The 14,761-nt window shown below is 33.8% G+C and overlaps 1 long non-coding RNA gene across 5 annotated transcripts in view; it reads left to right on the top strand.

The window, feature by feature from the left end:
* The first annotated feature begins 105 nt into the window (after positions 1 to 105).
* Positions 106 to 14,761, top strand: part of LOC105668813 (uncharacterized) — a 122,945-nt gene continuing 108,289 nt past the window's right edge. Inside the window, exons 1-3 of one of the 5 annotated variants that reach the window (XR_010888978.1) lie at positions 371 to 860; positions 2,198 to 2,567; positions 2,698 to 2,844. This is a non-coding gene — a long non-coding RNA (uncharacterized lncRNA). Of the gene's footprint in view, positions 2,568 to 2,697; positions 2,845 to 14,761 lie in introns of all 5 variants that reach the window. The other 4 variants (XR_010888977.1, XR_010888979.1, XR_001100173.2 and 1 more) reach the window with 4 other exon arrangements.

The raw sequence follows: 14,761 nt of genomic DNA, 5'->3' as shown, positions 1-14,761 counted from the left end.
CAGTAAATAAATTTGCCAATCAAAGTCGAATATTATGGTCGTAAAGAAAGGCAGCGCCTTCTGGTGCCAAAATTAATCACTACTACTACTACTACAGTCAAATATTCTCAAGGATACTTGCCTACAAGAATGCCAACACACGAAGTTATAAAAATTTTTTTACAACTCTAAACAATTTATGCCTAAATAATAGCACATCTCAGAGTTGTGCTGCATAACTTGATATTTTCAAATGTTTTATTTTGTGTAAAAAAATTAAATATTAAACAGATATACTAGCTTATATAATAAATAAATTAATCAATAAAAATATAGTTTTTAATTTGTCGTCAAGAATCATTAATGCACGAATATTTAGATATGATATACATGTCTCGACATAAAGTTGAATGCGCAAAATCGATGTATTTTTAATCATCGACAATATTATTTATAACATTTTACAGTATGTAAAAATATTTATCTTATTACAGTTTTAAATTTATCTCATCAAGGAGCATTCAAAGATATATTCTATCTAATCTATATTAAAAGATATATAATTCTTTAAAACTTAAATTTTAAGAACTCTAAAATAAGCAAAACGCTCGCGCGACAGACGTTGTTTACACGCGTTTCTGAGAAGTGGCTCACAATGTTTTCACGCAGTGTATCCTTGTCTATCGTATATCGCACAGATACAAGGGTGGAGCATATCGTATCTTATTATTGTAGTGGCAGTGGCGGTTATGATCAGTTCAACTGACGAACGCGTTCTGTACACTTCGTGAAATTACTTGGTTTGTAACGTGATACACAAACTATTTTTATACGAGAAATCACTATATTTGCCTACTTTACGGTATCACAAATTCTACTGTGTAGGTATCTTGTAGGTATATACATATTTATATCCAAAAGAGTACACATTCAAGCATTATTCACAGATTCTTTGAGCAATTTAAGGTCGATCGACATTTCTTTAGTAAAATTTTAGCTAATTCCTTCAATTCCATTTGTTTCTTTTTTAATTTTCAATATTAAACAACCGAGTATTGTGAAATTCTATTTAAATATTGAGATAGATTCATGAGAAATTGTTTTCAATTATTTTATAACTCATGAAAAAAGACCTTTAAACATTATATGTACTTTTTCTTTGCTTTATATATTTTTTGAACAAAACTTTATTTAGTTTCGAATCTTTAACATAATTCTAAAGTTAACAAATGTAACGAAAGTACGCGATGATTGTTATAGCGTAATTAGCGTTCACGTGCTAATTTAACCTAATCGAACCTATATAACCTAACGCATTATGCATAAGTAACTATGTCTAATTAATATTTCACATACTTATATCATGCATTGACGACTTTAATTGCACACTACATTAATCGCGTTTACCGATAATTACGCGCATCAGAAGTGTCAACAAGATCGTTATACGCTAATTAAATATACGGAACAATAGTTAACCACATTTCCATGATATACAAATCAATATTTGTCGTCCTATTGTGTCATGCTATTTCCGGACAATTTGATTGTTATTAGTACAGTTATTTTTTAATTTCTCGTATTTCTTAAAAAAAAACGTTGTGCTTTTAATCATATTTTTTCATAAAAGCAAATTTTGCACGTATTTAGAAATAACAAAAATTTTGGATGTGCTTTAATCAAGGAGTATTTTATAGTTATTCTACAACTAATATAGTTGTTGCATTTAACTTTATTCCTAATAAATAATACAGTAATAAATTTATTTCTAATTAATTATTTAATTCTTTGATTTAAATAGGAATTCTGTTCCTTGAAATTTATGTATTTTCTTTCTCTCTCTCTCCTTTCTTTTTCTAATGCTTAATTATATATCAACTCCACTTGAAACGCAGAAAGTATAACAGCACATTTATAAAACAACAAATGTTTCATAAACGTTACATAATTTGAAACAAAATATGCAAAACACTTGACTATTTTTAAACTTTATTAATAAGTCATTCAGTCTTTGATATTTTAATATGTACTTGGCTTAAAAGAGATATAAGAAATGTACTTATTTAAAAAATTGTTGCCTCTCTTGAAACAATATAATCTATGTTCGCGCCAATTACGCTATGACGTGAAATTGCTGAGCGTCCATTTTCTATTGCTTCACGAAAGTCGGTTGCGTCGCATCACGTCTCGTATAAAATTGTGTATTTTACTTGTGTAGAAGTGTGTTTCGCGAGTGAAAAAGTATCGGAAGTGCGATTCTAATGCCGGGCGTATGTCGTAGCGTGTTAACAAGTGCGCGCGATCGTAATTAGCTGTTATCTCACGAGACGCGATTCACGCTCGCGGTCAGTAGTCGCGTAGTAAATTTCGCTGCCGTGCTCGCACAGTTTGCATCGTTTAAAAGCGCGTATTTTCCGCATTTTACTCGTCAAATCATGCACACCGGTATTATCAGTACCCATAATCGTGAGCGTGCCGTGTTTTTCTAACCGATTCGTATTAGTGAGTGAATGCCTTTGAAGACAATACGTTTGACGACAACGGATCATCCATCTTACAATTAGTTCTTAGGCGATACATAATTAATGGTGAATAAATTCATTTATTGTATATAAGAAAAGATATATTTTTATAGATGTATATTCTTCAAATACATCACATTATTTGAAATCTAATTTTGTTGTAATAAGAAAGAATAATTAATTGTATATTGTTTAGGACTTGGAAGAAAGATTACAACGTCAGGTGTTAGCGTTACAACAACCGATGAGTAAAATTTGCCAAGGAAAAGTTCACAAATTAGAAAACAAATAAAATGACTTGGAAGAAGGATTACAACGTCGGGTGTCAGCGTTACAACAACCGGTGAGTAAAATTTGCTAAGAAAAATTTACAAATTAGAAACAGATAGAATGACTAACTCTCTCTGGATTAATACGATTTCAAAGTAATATATTGCTGCATAATTATTTACTTTTTAATTAAACAGTTCTATTAGTCAAAGAAAATTATTTGGAAAATTATGTGTAGAAAAATAATCTTTTTTTATAAATATTGAAGAAATTAGAGAAATATTTATATATATTAATTTCTATTACTAATACAATAAAAAAAGTTTTTATGTTATCTGCTAAATCTTGTCTATAAAGAATTAAAAAGTAAATAAATATATTACATTGGTGATAAGGTAACGATGTAGGTTATTTTAAAATAATAGGATTATGATAATTAAGGACTGATTGCACCAACAATATATAATAGTAAGCTAAATTTAGCTGCAAGTATACAGAAAAACAAAAATAATTATTTTAAATTAATTGAAAGGATGAATATCAAATTATATTAATAGTACCTTCATTATTACCGTAAAATAAATAAAAGCAAAAATGTACTTATGGATAATTATTTCATTCTCGAAGTAAACAAGGAAGTAAAAAGTTAAAATTTCTATAATTAAAACTCTTAATTTAATGCACAAATTTGCAGATATAGAAAAGTATTTTTAGACATAAAAATGTATTAGCATGGTTTTGTTAATTTTCTTTTAATAATTTTTTAGATTTTATTATAATTATGAAGGTTAAATAAAATAAAATTTACAGGACTATATTCAGATTTGCATTTGCACAATTTTTAATGCAATGAATACATGCATCTTAAAAAATTAATTGTTGGTACAACCGATTCCAAGACAATCCGTAGAAATGGACTTATTTCGAAGAACGATTATCGGCGTATCTTCGATCTAATCTATTTTGCAAGTCTCTACATTTTGTATCACGCACATGAATGTTACGGAACGTCCACTAGATATCACGTTATACTGTATAGAAATAGAAGGAAAAAGAGAGAAAACGAACATATATGCGCAGTCTTCATTACGTTGCATGGTCACCGGGTATTTCCCATTTAACGATCAAGTATATCGCGCCGGTGACGCTGGTTCAACGAACCCACAGCATAAAATCCATTTACGCGTCGAAAAAAAAAAACAGAGATAAAAATGAGAGTAGGTGAAACACGCAGCATTTGATAACCGCGGTGCAATAGGTACATATGTATTTGTGTATGCGTGTGTGCGTGCTCCAAGAATTACGTCGCCTATCTTTCGCGAGGGTCACGTCGTTGCTTGATCATACCCCGTTTTACGATGCGGATGCATTCTTAAAGAGCGCGTGGTCGACAACGGAATAGCGAAATGTTATAGCGGCGGGGACCGCCAAATGTTATGAGTTTGTCTGACCGGACGAGACATAAGCTTCGTAAGCTAAAATAAAATTTAGATACCCAACATATAAGACCGGCTATAACATACACTCGTAGCACTTAACGTTGCCCCGATATGCAAAAAAGTATGATGCCACGGGTTAAATAAATTAAAAAATTATGTATTTCTATTAAATATATTATATAATTATAATATATCTTTATGCTTTAATATTTACACTATTGTAAATATATTTATCATATTATCATTGAAAGATTTTGTTACTGAGATGAAAATATAGAACGTGAATATAATATTCAAGATATATGCAAGATATATATATATATATATATATATATGCAGAAAAAAGTTTAATTGTAATAGTAAAATTTAAATTACAAAATTATTTAAATTAATAAAATGTAATTATACAACTAGTTAATAACTAAAAATTAAGTTTATTAAATTGTGAAATTTAAACCTTGTAATTATTATAAATATTATAATTTTTAATATAATGTACATTGCATTATTTGTTCGTATAAAAATATAAATTGATATAAGTTTATATTGATAAAATATATTATAAATAGTAAATAAAGATATTTTTTGTTAAGACAAGAAACAAACGCAAGTTTTGCAATAGTATTTTCTTGTAATTAATTATAATTAGTAAATGATTATCTTGAATATTATATTTTTTTATATCAGCTATAAAATTAAAAATGCCCGCGCTTTTATAATATCGTCATATTATTCAAACTCGTTATGAGGGATAAATCTAATTCTTAATAGTATCGTTAGGATCGTAGCAGGGGTCACAATAGTAATTAACAACGTGCCGGCATTCTCTATGCAGGCATGATAATTAAATTCTAATGAACTCTCTCATGCATACTTAAGGTATTCATGCGAACAAAGCACCGTACCTAAAAAATAGTTCTAATTCTCTTCTTATACACAATATTAGTCATTATTAACGTCGCTTTTAGTTTGTATTCTCTCACGCATGTTATCGTAAATAAATTGGAACACCCGCGAAGAATCGTCGAAAAATCGATAATCGATAAAAATTGCCTCATATTGTCACGAAAATGCGTATGCCGCACGTGATTAGTTGAGGTCACGAAAAATAGAAAGCGGGAAATTGCGGTGCTGTTGCGAGACTCACGTTCTTTGCCATACTTCTTAGTAGTTTGAAATGGTTTCCATATATGAGGGTGTTGGTCTGAGAAACGCGCGCGAGATGTTCGGAGCCTTTCTCTAAAGGTTTTTCCTCTAAGGGTCTTCTGTCGATGGGTGCGGTCTTGGAGCCAATTTTGCCGGTATTGTGTGTAAATATCGAATCATTGATGCTATTCCGGTACGATATTTAACGGTTTTTAAAGCTGAAAATCCGAACGCGCGTAAGAAAACAAAATTCGGCTGTCGCGACCATCATTTTTCATTTCCCCTCGTCTTTTCACGCAATCGATTCTCGTGCCACAATCAGGTCCCAGCCGGGGTTCTTCAGCAGGGTCATGACTCGCTGGAAAATTGATACGCTCGATCAGGTGCGATCGTCACGTGAGAAAGCATGTGGGCAATGAAGCGTGCAACCTCGTGTCTAAGGCGGAACTTTTAGCATTACGAGGAGTGTTATGTGTTATCAATTTTGGCAAACGAAAAGCTGCGACTTCATGCTTAAACGAATCAAAATCGATTAGCCATATCAATTTAATTATATAATAATTTAAAAATTTTAATTTTTCTCAAAAAAGTGAAATTGATTGAATATTAATTAAAAAGTAAAAATATGAGATATTTAATATTTTAAGCTAATCAAATTACACATTTTATTTTATAAACTTATACACGAATGTTACAATAATATATATTGTTACATAAACAATTACTTTTTTGCATCCATAACTTAATTGTTTAAAAATTATTTTTCCGCTAACTTTAAAGATAAAATCAAAATTACATTTTGATGCATTAAATTTCTATTCTATCACATATTTCCGCTTTCTCTAACTGTATTATACATCAGAATGTTAGGTTTCTTTGGAATGATACCGTAGAACAGGCTGTTCGCTGCGATCGCCTTTATTGGTATCGTCGATCGATCGATCGATCGATGTATAATTCCCAAATGCCGGCGCTGGCTTCTACATCGGAATTCACGTTCGTAGGCGTATAGGAGCAACGGGAGAATTTCCGTGTACTTCGATGACGATCGACGTGTGCCAACGTACGTCGCACGTGACGCTCACTGTCGACGATTCCTACCATTCCTGATGACGTATGCATGAAATTGCGAGTCGGTTTATCGTTCGGCTTTGTCGATGTTGATTGCAATGCGCCACAATAGCGAATTTAGACTTCAGCTCGTCAGGTACCTGCGTCAGGTACCTATTTTGTTCGTTATTTATTAACATCTAAATTTATCACAATTTTTTTATAACTATAAATATTTTCAATTTTCCGACTCCAACATTTTTGCGAATGTTTATATTTATGTTATATTTATTTTTTAATTATGAATATAACTAGAATGGTCAATTTATATACTTATTGTTTTTTTCGAGAATTATATTCATATCACTTTTTTAGTTTGAAATATTTATTAATTAATCTAATATGCGTGAATCAATTTCCGGAAATAATAACACGAGACTAGAGATTGTCATAACGTGTAAATCTGCGACTGTGTTCATGCACATGTTCATGCACAAAAGTATCAACATCAACTTGCACGCTAAATTTGCAATAAGCATCGACACGCCTCTCAGACGGTCTCTTTTGGATTATTTATATGATCTACATTTTATTCACACGTTTGTCCAAGTTTCCGTCGCATGCAACGGAAAGATAGTCGCGCGATCAGTTAAAAATGCAACGTTCGTCGTCACGTAGCATCGATACGGCATTCTTTCGTTTGCACTCCATCTAGCAAACGTAAATAATGTAACTATAATCCTTGCGATTGTTATCCGCGTGAATAACACCTTTATACGATAGATATTGTGTCTATTGAAAAGGCGTGTTATGCGACATGTGACTTTTCGCACGCATAAATATTCTGTCGAATTAATATTTTAATCGTCAGACATAAGCAGAGTTTATGCGTTTAATTATATATTTCTTCTACATTCTAATACATAAAGATATATTAATATTGATAATAAATAATTTTACAAAAATTAGAAATAAGAAAATTTTTAAACTTTGTTTCTGTTTTTTTAATTTTTACATATGAAAAAGACATAGATGAACATAAAATATGTTTAAACGACGAGAAATCAATATTATTAAAATTATAAAAAATTGTAAGCAATATTCTCGTTAACGAAAAATCAAGTAATTTTATATTTATACAAATTGATCATTGATTGGTATATTTATTATGCATGGTTAAATTTTTATCAGATACTAGATTATACATGATTGATATTTATGCATGTTAAATCATTGAAAATAATTTTGATAAATTATACAATTTATTTTATTTTATTTTCTGGAATGCTTTTTATACTAAATAAATGAGTAGACATTTTGAACAATATATTAGTTGACAAACATTATTATAAAATTTATATAAAAATTATATTTATTTTTATGCATTAACGTTAATTAATTTATTTAAATTACTAATATTTACGTTATTTTTGTTGAAATTATTGTTACTCTACAAGTTCTTATAAAGTTCTAACAACTCGCAATCTAAAAGATCGCTGATGATATGATGTTGATAAATTTTAACGGAATTTAAAGTTGTATTAAAGAGAATTCGCTACATCATCGCGCTCAATGACCTCATCGCGAAAAGATACCGCCGATTTCTCATCGGCTTTATGAAACTCCGTCACAGGAACGAATCGCCGTCGGTCGCGCTAATGACAATTTTGTCCACGCAAGTGTTTGGTGAGAGAGATGATTCTGCGTTCACGCGTGCTCTCCCTCACAGTCACCGTGTGTTCATGAAATCGGAGTCGTGTCGCCGCGGGAAATCACGTAACGCCGCAGGTGTGCCAAACATTTTTCAAGCAACGTGAATGTCCGTCGGCTCGGGATTATACAAAATTTCCCGCGGTGAAACCTGTTTGTTTCGTGTAAATTTCTCTTTCCCTTATCCTGGGGAGATATTCAAATCGGAGTAAAATGTAACATTTTATTTCTATAAAATTTTACTATATATTAAATAAATTTCTGATTAAAAAAACTAAAGCATCCATTAAACTCTAGTTTCTCACGAATAAGCTGGAAAAATATATTACTTTCTTGTTTAGAAAAGTATTTTATGGAGTTTGAAAATATATAGCCACCACATAACGCTTTATTTGTAATAATTTTGCAGAAAAAAAATTAATAGCGCAAAAGCTTTTTTGTGTCATATATATTTATATGTGCTTTTACTAACAATAATATATCAATTTAATATGTTTGTTTTCTTATTTTATTATTTTATTATTCACACAATATAATTATATTATTATCTTTTAATGTATTATTACATGTTATTTAATTTAAAAAAGTGTTTTTTATATTTGATTTTATTTGATCGAAAATGTTGCACTAATCATATTCTAATTTGAATATTTATACTGTATTTGTCGGAAACCGCGTTAGAAAACAGCGTAAACATCTTCGCTGGATAAAGCGAAAAAACTGTATTGCTGAGAAAAACGAAACATAATCATTGATATTCCAATAACGTCTTTCAAATAACAGAGCTTTTCAATGCCGGAAAAGTGAGAGACGTACGTGTTCAAATTTATATCGTTTAGTTGAATGCGCATGAAGTATTCCGTCTAACGACGCTTTATTCAGACACGCTGGTATAATTTACCGCGTATTAGTGTTGGGTATTCTCTGCCGCGGGGGATCACACACACTCTACTAATGTAACAAATATTTTCCAAAATACGTGAGCGCCATGTAATTCGAAATTACACGGTATTTCTCTTACGGTAGAAGTTCACATATTATTTTGTAGTTGTCCTCTTTTATTATACTTGCAACAACTTACACGTTGTTTAGGTAAATCGCGATGTAGGCTCTGTAAACAGTGAAATCGTGTTAATTATTTTTCATCGACATTATGAGAACGGCTACATAATGAATTTCTTTATGCTATTTCTGTGCAGAGTAGCCGTTCTTTGAAAAAAATAAAATATCGCGTTTGTCACACGTGATGTTATGCCATGCTGCATTGCCGACAATGCAAACATGGATTTAATTAATTATATTTTCAACGTCGTTTTAATTAATCATACGGACATCTTCGTTTTAATTCATGTTGGAGATAATAAATAAGCAAAAGTTTACATTGCAATGTCTGCAATATTAAAATTTAATATTTAGCATAATGCACATACATTTATTTGATTTAATTACTATATTTCAAATGAAAAGTGTTTGAGAAAATCAGATGTAATAAAGTGCATCATAACTATATTATAAAGCTCGTAAAAATTATGTTAAATAATTTAGCATGCATAAGTATTAATTATGTTTAATTAAGTTATGAACAAAAATGCGTAACAAATATATCAATAACCGATTAGCTTATATAAACAAAATTACTTGATTTCGTCAGCGATAATATCACTCTTTCGATACAAATATATCACATATCTCGCAATGTTTATCGCGATCATAAGATCAGCTGCCGCGCGATAGATCGGTCACGTGGATGATGTAACGGTGCAGGTGTTTCGAATATTTTTTCAGGGGAAGCCCTAGTGGATCGAGCGCCTAAATTACACGAGGAAGCTGCTTCTACGGAGGAGCTTGACCTCGTGAATCCGGTTTCACATCCCCTCGTTCATTCTTAATAGAAATCGCGTAGAATATTCTCCATTGCGCGACGCCGCTTGTCGCGACAATACGGTAAGGGATGCATTCTCATGCGACGCGTTTCAAATATTTTTGTAATAATGTCCATGCAGCCAAGAAAGATTGAGAGGTGGGAAGGGAGCGGGCGGAAGGGGAGAGAAAAATAGGGAGGAACGACGGTGACAGGAGCAACAAGGGATATGTCTCAATGTTTGGCCTGATCCTTCAGCTGTCGCCATTGTGGGTATGAAATTGACAATGGCACAGTTCAAATGACGTTCTTAGCGTGTATACCTGCAGCGTGTGGGCAATCCCGCACCGCGGAGGTCCTATTTCGAAACGATTCCGTCCGCTTTTCGGGGATACTTAAGATCATCGTAGTAACCGAGCGGAGTTTGCTCTTTTGTGGCTCCGTTTACGAGCACGCTCTTAGGCCTGCAGACCCTGAAAGATGGATATCTTCCTGTTTTCATCAGAATCCAAACATCATTCCGCTCGAAGAAAGTTTCAAACGTTTATTGTAGCGTGATTTTACGAGTGAATTAAGTATTGGAAAATTTAGCGTGTTAAGGTGACATGAAAATTACGAAAATAATATATTAATAGGTGGACTGGAAAAATGGAGACACGAGTCCATCTATGTTTTTGACTCATAAAATTGATCGCTATTTATTAAATAAATACAATAAATAAATTAAATTTTACATTCGAAAGATATAAGCACATAAATATGCATTACATCTACATTTAAAATTTTTTATCTCATCCTAAAATAAGCTTTATATCTTCTTCTCACATGATGTTTTAACTTTCGAATTTCTACGCTATGTTATATTCCTGCTTTCTACTCTTTAGATCATAAAAGATTGTTAGCGATCTCTCTCTCTTTTCTTTTTTTTTTACTTTATTAACTTTCAACGCGGGTCTTTGTTAGCGAATATCGGTCATGGCGCAATTAAAATGCATAACACTTTATGATGAACCAGAACAAAGAATAAAGAAAATTCTGCGTAATGAAAACATATTTTTCTAAAGAACAACGTTTGAAAGATTGAAATACAACGAGGAAAAATTTTAAATATATTTCGTATATATTATTCTAAAAGTTATAAAATTTTAGATTATCTCTTCGAATCCAGATAAAGTCATTGTGCGTGCTAAAAGAGGAGTTCTTAACCAAGTTTCAACTTATCGTATCTGCCCACACGAAACAATCTCTGCCGCGTTATTTGAATCATCGCGGCTACATCTATCATTATATTCTCGAAAGATGGTATTTTCCGTAATGATATGATTGCGCCGTTTAAAGGGGAGGTCTCTTTAATTCCTCCGCGTCGTTTCTTAAATCTTGAGTCCCACGGGCACGAAATGAAAGAGTGCCGGAATCGCCCACACATATATCAATCCTAGGAATCTCCGCGAGATATTTCGGCGGCAGTGTGCCGAGCGACGTTCCAAATTACATGGCTTGCACGATCGCCTAAGCGATAGAAACCAAATGCTACGGCGCCTGTCTGTCAAGTCCGCAGCACACTGCAATTACTCGACGTTCTCCATTAACTGACATTCGAAAGGACAGTTATCCGGGCGAGGAAATCGTCCATCAAAGTAATTCGAATTAATTTGTAGAACGACCATTAACATCACCATCTCAGGGCCCATCGATGGAAGTGCGCGTGGCTTCCATCTCTTGTGAAACGCGTCGGCATAATTAAACGACGATGAAGCCGACGCGTATCGCGCGGCTGCGAGGCAAATTTGAAGCCGGCAGGAAGTGTGCTCTTTCGTGTTTTGACATCGAGGAAAAGGCGAGCGGGAAAGAGGACCGTCTTACTATTTCTCTCGCTTTTCATAAATCTTTCGACCAGGGTGGTCGAGCGCGGCAGCACGTTTGGCATCGAGTTTCGTGTCACGTGTCGCACATATTTTATTGCCACGTTTGAAAAATTTCGAAAAAAATGGGAGCAGCTGTTTGTTGTATATACCGTTGAAAGGGTGCGAGGGACGCGTGCGTTTTGTATTTTCGCTGCGTATTTTGCTTGACGATCTTTTAATAGTAACGCTTTGATTATAAATTGATGGCGAACGAAGCGACTGTCCAAATACGAAAATCGTACGAGTCGCTGCTGAATACTTTATGATGTTATAGCGTGCTACGGGTATTCACGCGACGCGACCAATTTTGCAACGTATCTGATAAATATTTCCTTTTGACGGGAAACAGTAGTTATTTATTTTAATCAAACGATCGTCGGCGGGACAATAACTTCGCAATTGCCTTCAAACCGTTATACGCGGCAGATTTGCACTTTCATAAAATTGCACGCAAAATTTGCATTATACTTTTTAAATTATTTAGCATCGCTTGCAACATAAATCGTCATTGTACGTACTAATCTTTGCCAACTCTATACAGCGCGTTACTGTTGAGTGATGAAATTTTTCAAAATTTATTTCATCAATATCAAGTAGTTATTTCCTTATGACAACGACATTAAGAATCACCACTTTTAGCCAGTATAATCCACATTTTTTATATTAAATTTTTATATATTCTAGAATTTTAAGTTTTGCATTGTCATTCTTGGCATTACGCTTCCCCAGTTTTCTTTGTTTATTTTAAAGTTGCTAACAGACTTCATTTGAGCAGTTACATTTTGCATACTAGAGCAGCGCCGTGCTAAAGTTGAAAAGAGCACGAATGAAAAATATAGGGGGATGTTCTATCGAAGTTGCGAATTACACTGAATTCCAAGCAGGAAGGTGTGGGAAACAAAATAACTGGAATTCTCCGCGCGGCGCGTTTTCGCTTTCTGGAGCTAGGAGGGATATTTTATCATCTCTCATAAAGCAGACTCGTTGCGTGCCAGAGCGCTGTGTGTGTGTGTGTATATATATATATATATATATATATATATATATATATACATAGGTACGCGTATAGCTTAGCAGTTTCTCCTTGAGATCTCTTGGACTTAGCTCTCCGCTGCTCTCTTAATCGTCGTTATCGGGCTACATTAGTATTAGTATTCCGCCTCGCTGCACCTTTTATCGTTCTCGCATCTCCGGTCATTAAATCCATCATTCTATAAATTGCATCTGGATTTGCGAACATAATTACATTACGTGACAAATTTAAGGATATAATCGTTCATTATCTATAGTAGCATTTACGCAATATTGTTAGCAAATTATATTAATATTATTACATTATATATATATATAAAGCTTCTATATTTGTTGAAAAAGAGCGCATTAATTTTTTATTTTATTTATAAAATATAGAGCTTTAATTCAAATCTCTTCATTTTCGACTTAAATTGTATTGTGTCTATAATATTCATGATATTATATATACCGTGCTGTTAACAAAATTCCGCTCGACACTGGCCGCATACATACTACATGACGCGCGAAGCAGCATCACGTTCGTACGCGCCGGAATCTCCCAACTAAATTTGCGAGGATTAAGAGAAGGGATTTCAACGCGGACGGATCTTTTTTTCAACTAAGCCCCGCGTGCGCCACCCTTCCGTACTCGAGTGCCTCGTAGCTTTCCGCCACGAGCGACAACACACTCGTCATTTACAAAAGCCGCTCTCGGCAGCGAGGCTCTCTCGCCTGCTCTCCTCTCCGCTCTTCGGTGCACGCCCCGGCTCTCCCATCCCATCAAAATAAATCCGCATCACCTTTTTTAAGGGTCGTCCGCCTGTCGTAGGGACCGCGTCTCTTCTTTCTCTCTCTCTCTCCTCCGTCCGGTGTAATCCGCCAGCGCGTTGCGCCTCGGTGCGCATTTCCGGGAGAGGACGAATGCACGCCGCGGTCCTATGATTAACTTCCATTCACCGATGGCTTAACCGACCGCGGATTTCAAAGGACACACCAGGACAATCGCTCTCTCCACGCCCGGTCCCGTCCCATCCAATTTGCGGACGCTTCGCAAAAGCGCGTCGCGCTTCTAACGCTCCAAGATGCAATCGATATGGGCGCCCTATATGCGGCTATATTTTCTTCGTAATCCAATGCGGCAGGGTGGTCCTGCCGTACGATGTGAGGTTGATCTAATTTGATGCATTGAATTAGCGCAATTGGCTCAGCGTGGTCGATATTTGCGCTTGGCTGATTGGTTACTGTGTTCGCATTAGACGCGAGCATTGTTTCTTATTGATTAATCGGGAGATGGATTACTTTTGATCCTTGAATTATGTTTGTTGTATATTTCTATTGTAAAGTAACTGCGAGTAATTGGATCGATTGTTTAAAATATTATAAAATATTTAATTTTAAATAATCCGATTCACCTGCATTTATTTTCTCGTTTGAAAATGAGAAATAAGTTAAACAAATATTTATAACAAAATGACTTCTTTAAGTAGCATTATTATATTTTTAATTATAAATGGATTTCATATTTCATGTAAAGTAAACGACGGTTTTATTATAATAAATTAAAAGCAGAAATATGTTGTTTATCCGATGTCGAAAATTATGCATGTGAATAGTATGACGCGCAAGTGAGCTAAGTTCATTATCCGTGGGATGCATACTTCTTTCGAATAAACTCGGTGATTCTGTCCTACTTTTGAAAGCAATCGTGAAATTTTCTGAGATGAGGTCACGGCGCAGTATAGCGTTCGTAATATTTACTCTGCTTGTCGTTTCGAGGAGGGTTTTAATTTCTGAAAGCGCATAGTCAAATACGGTGCATAGCAAATGGCGCGCTATTGAAATGTTCCCCCGGCGATAATGTAAACA

The sequence above is a fragment of the Linepithema humile genome, chromosome 3 (genome assembly GCF_040581485.1).
Source record: "Linepithema humile isolate Giens D197 chromosome 3, Lhum_UNIL_v1.0, whole genome shotgun sequence".
Lineage (NCBI taxonomy): Eukaryota > Metazoa > Arthropoda > Insecta > Hymenoptera > Formicidae > Linepithema > Linepithema humile.
Note: the sequence above shows the minus strand (reverse complement) of the source record. Positions and strands in the feature narration are given on the sequence as shown.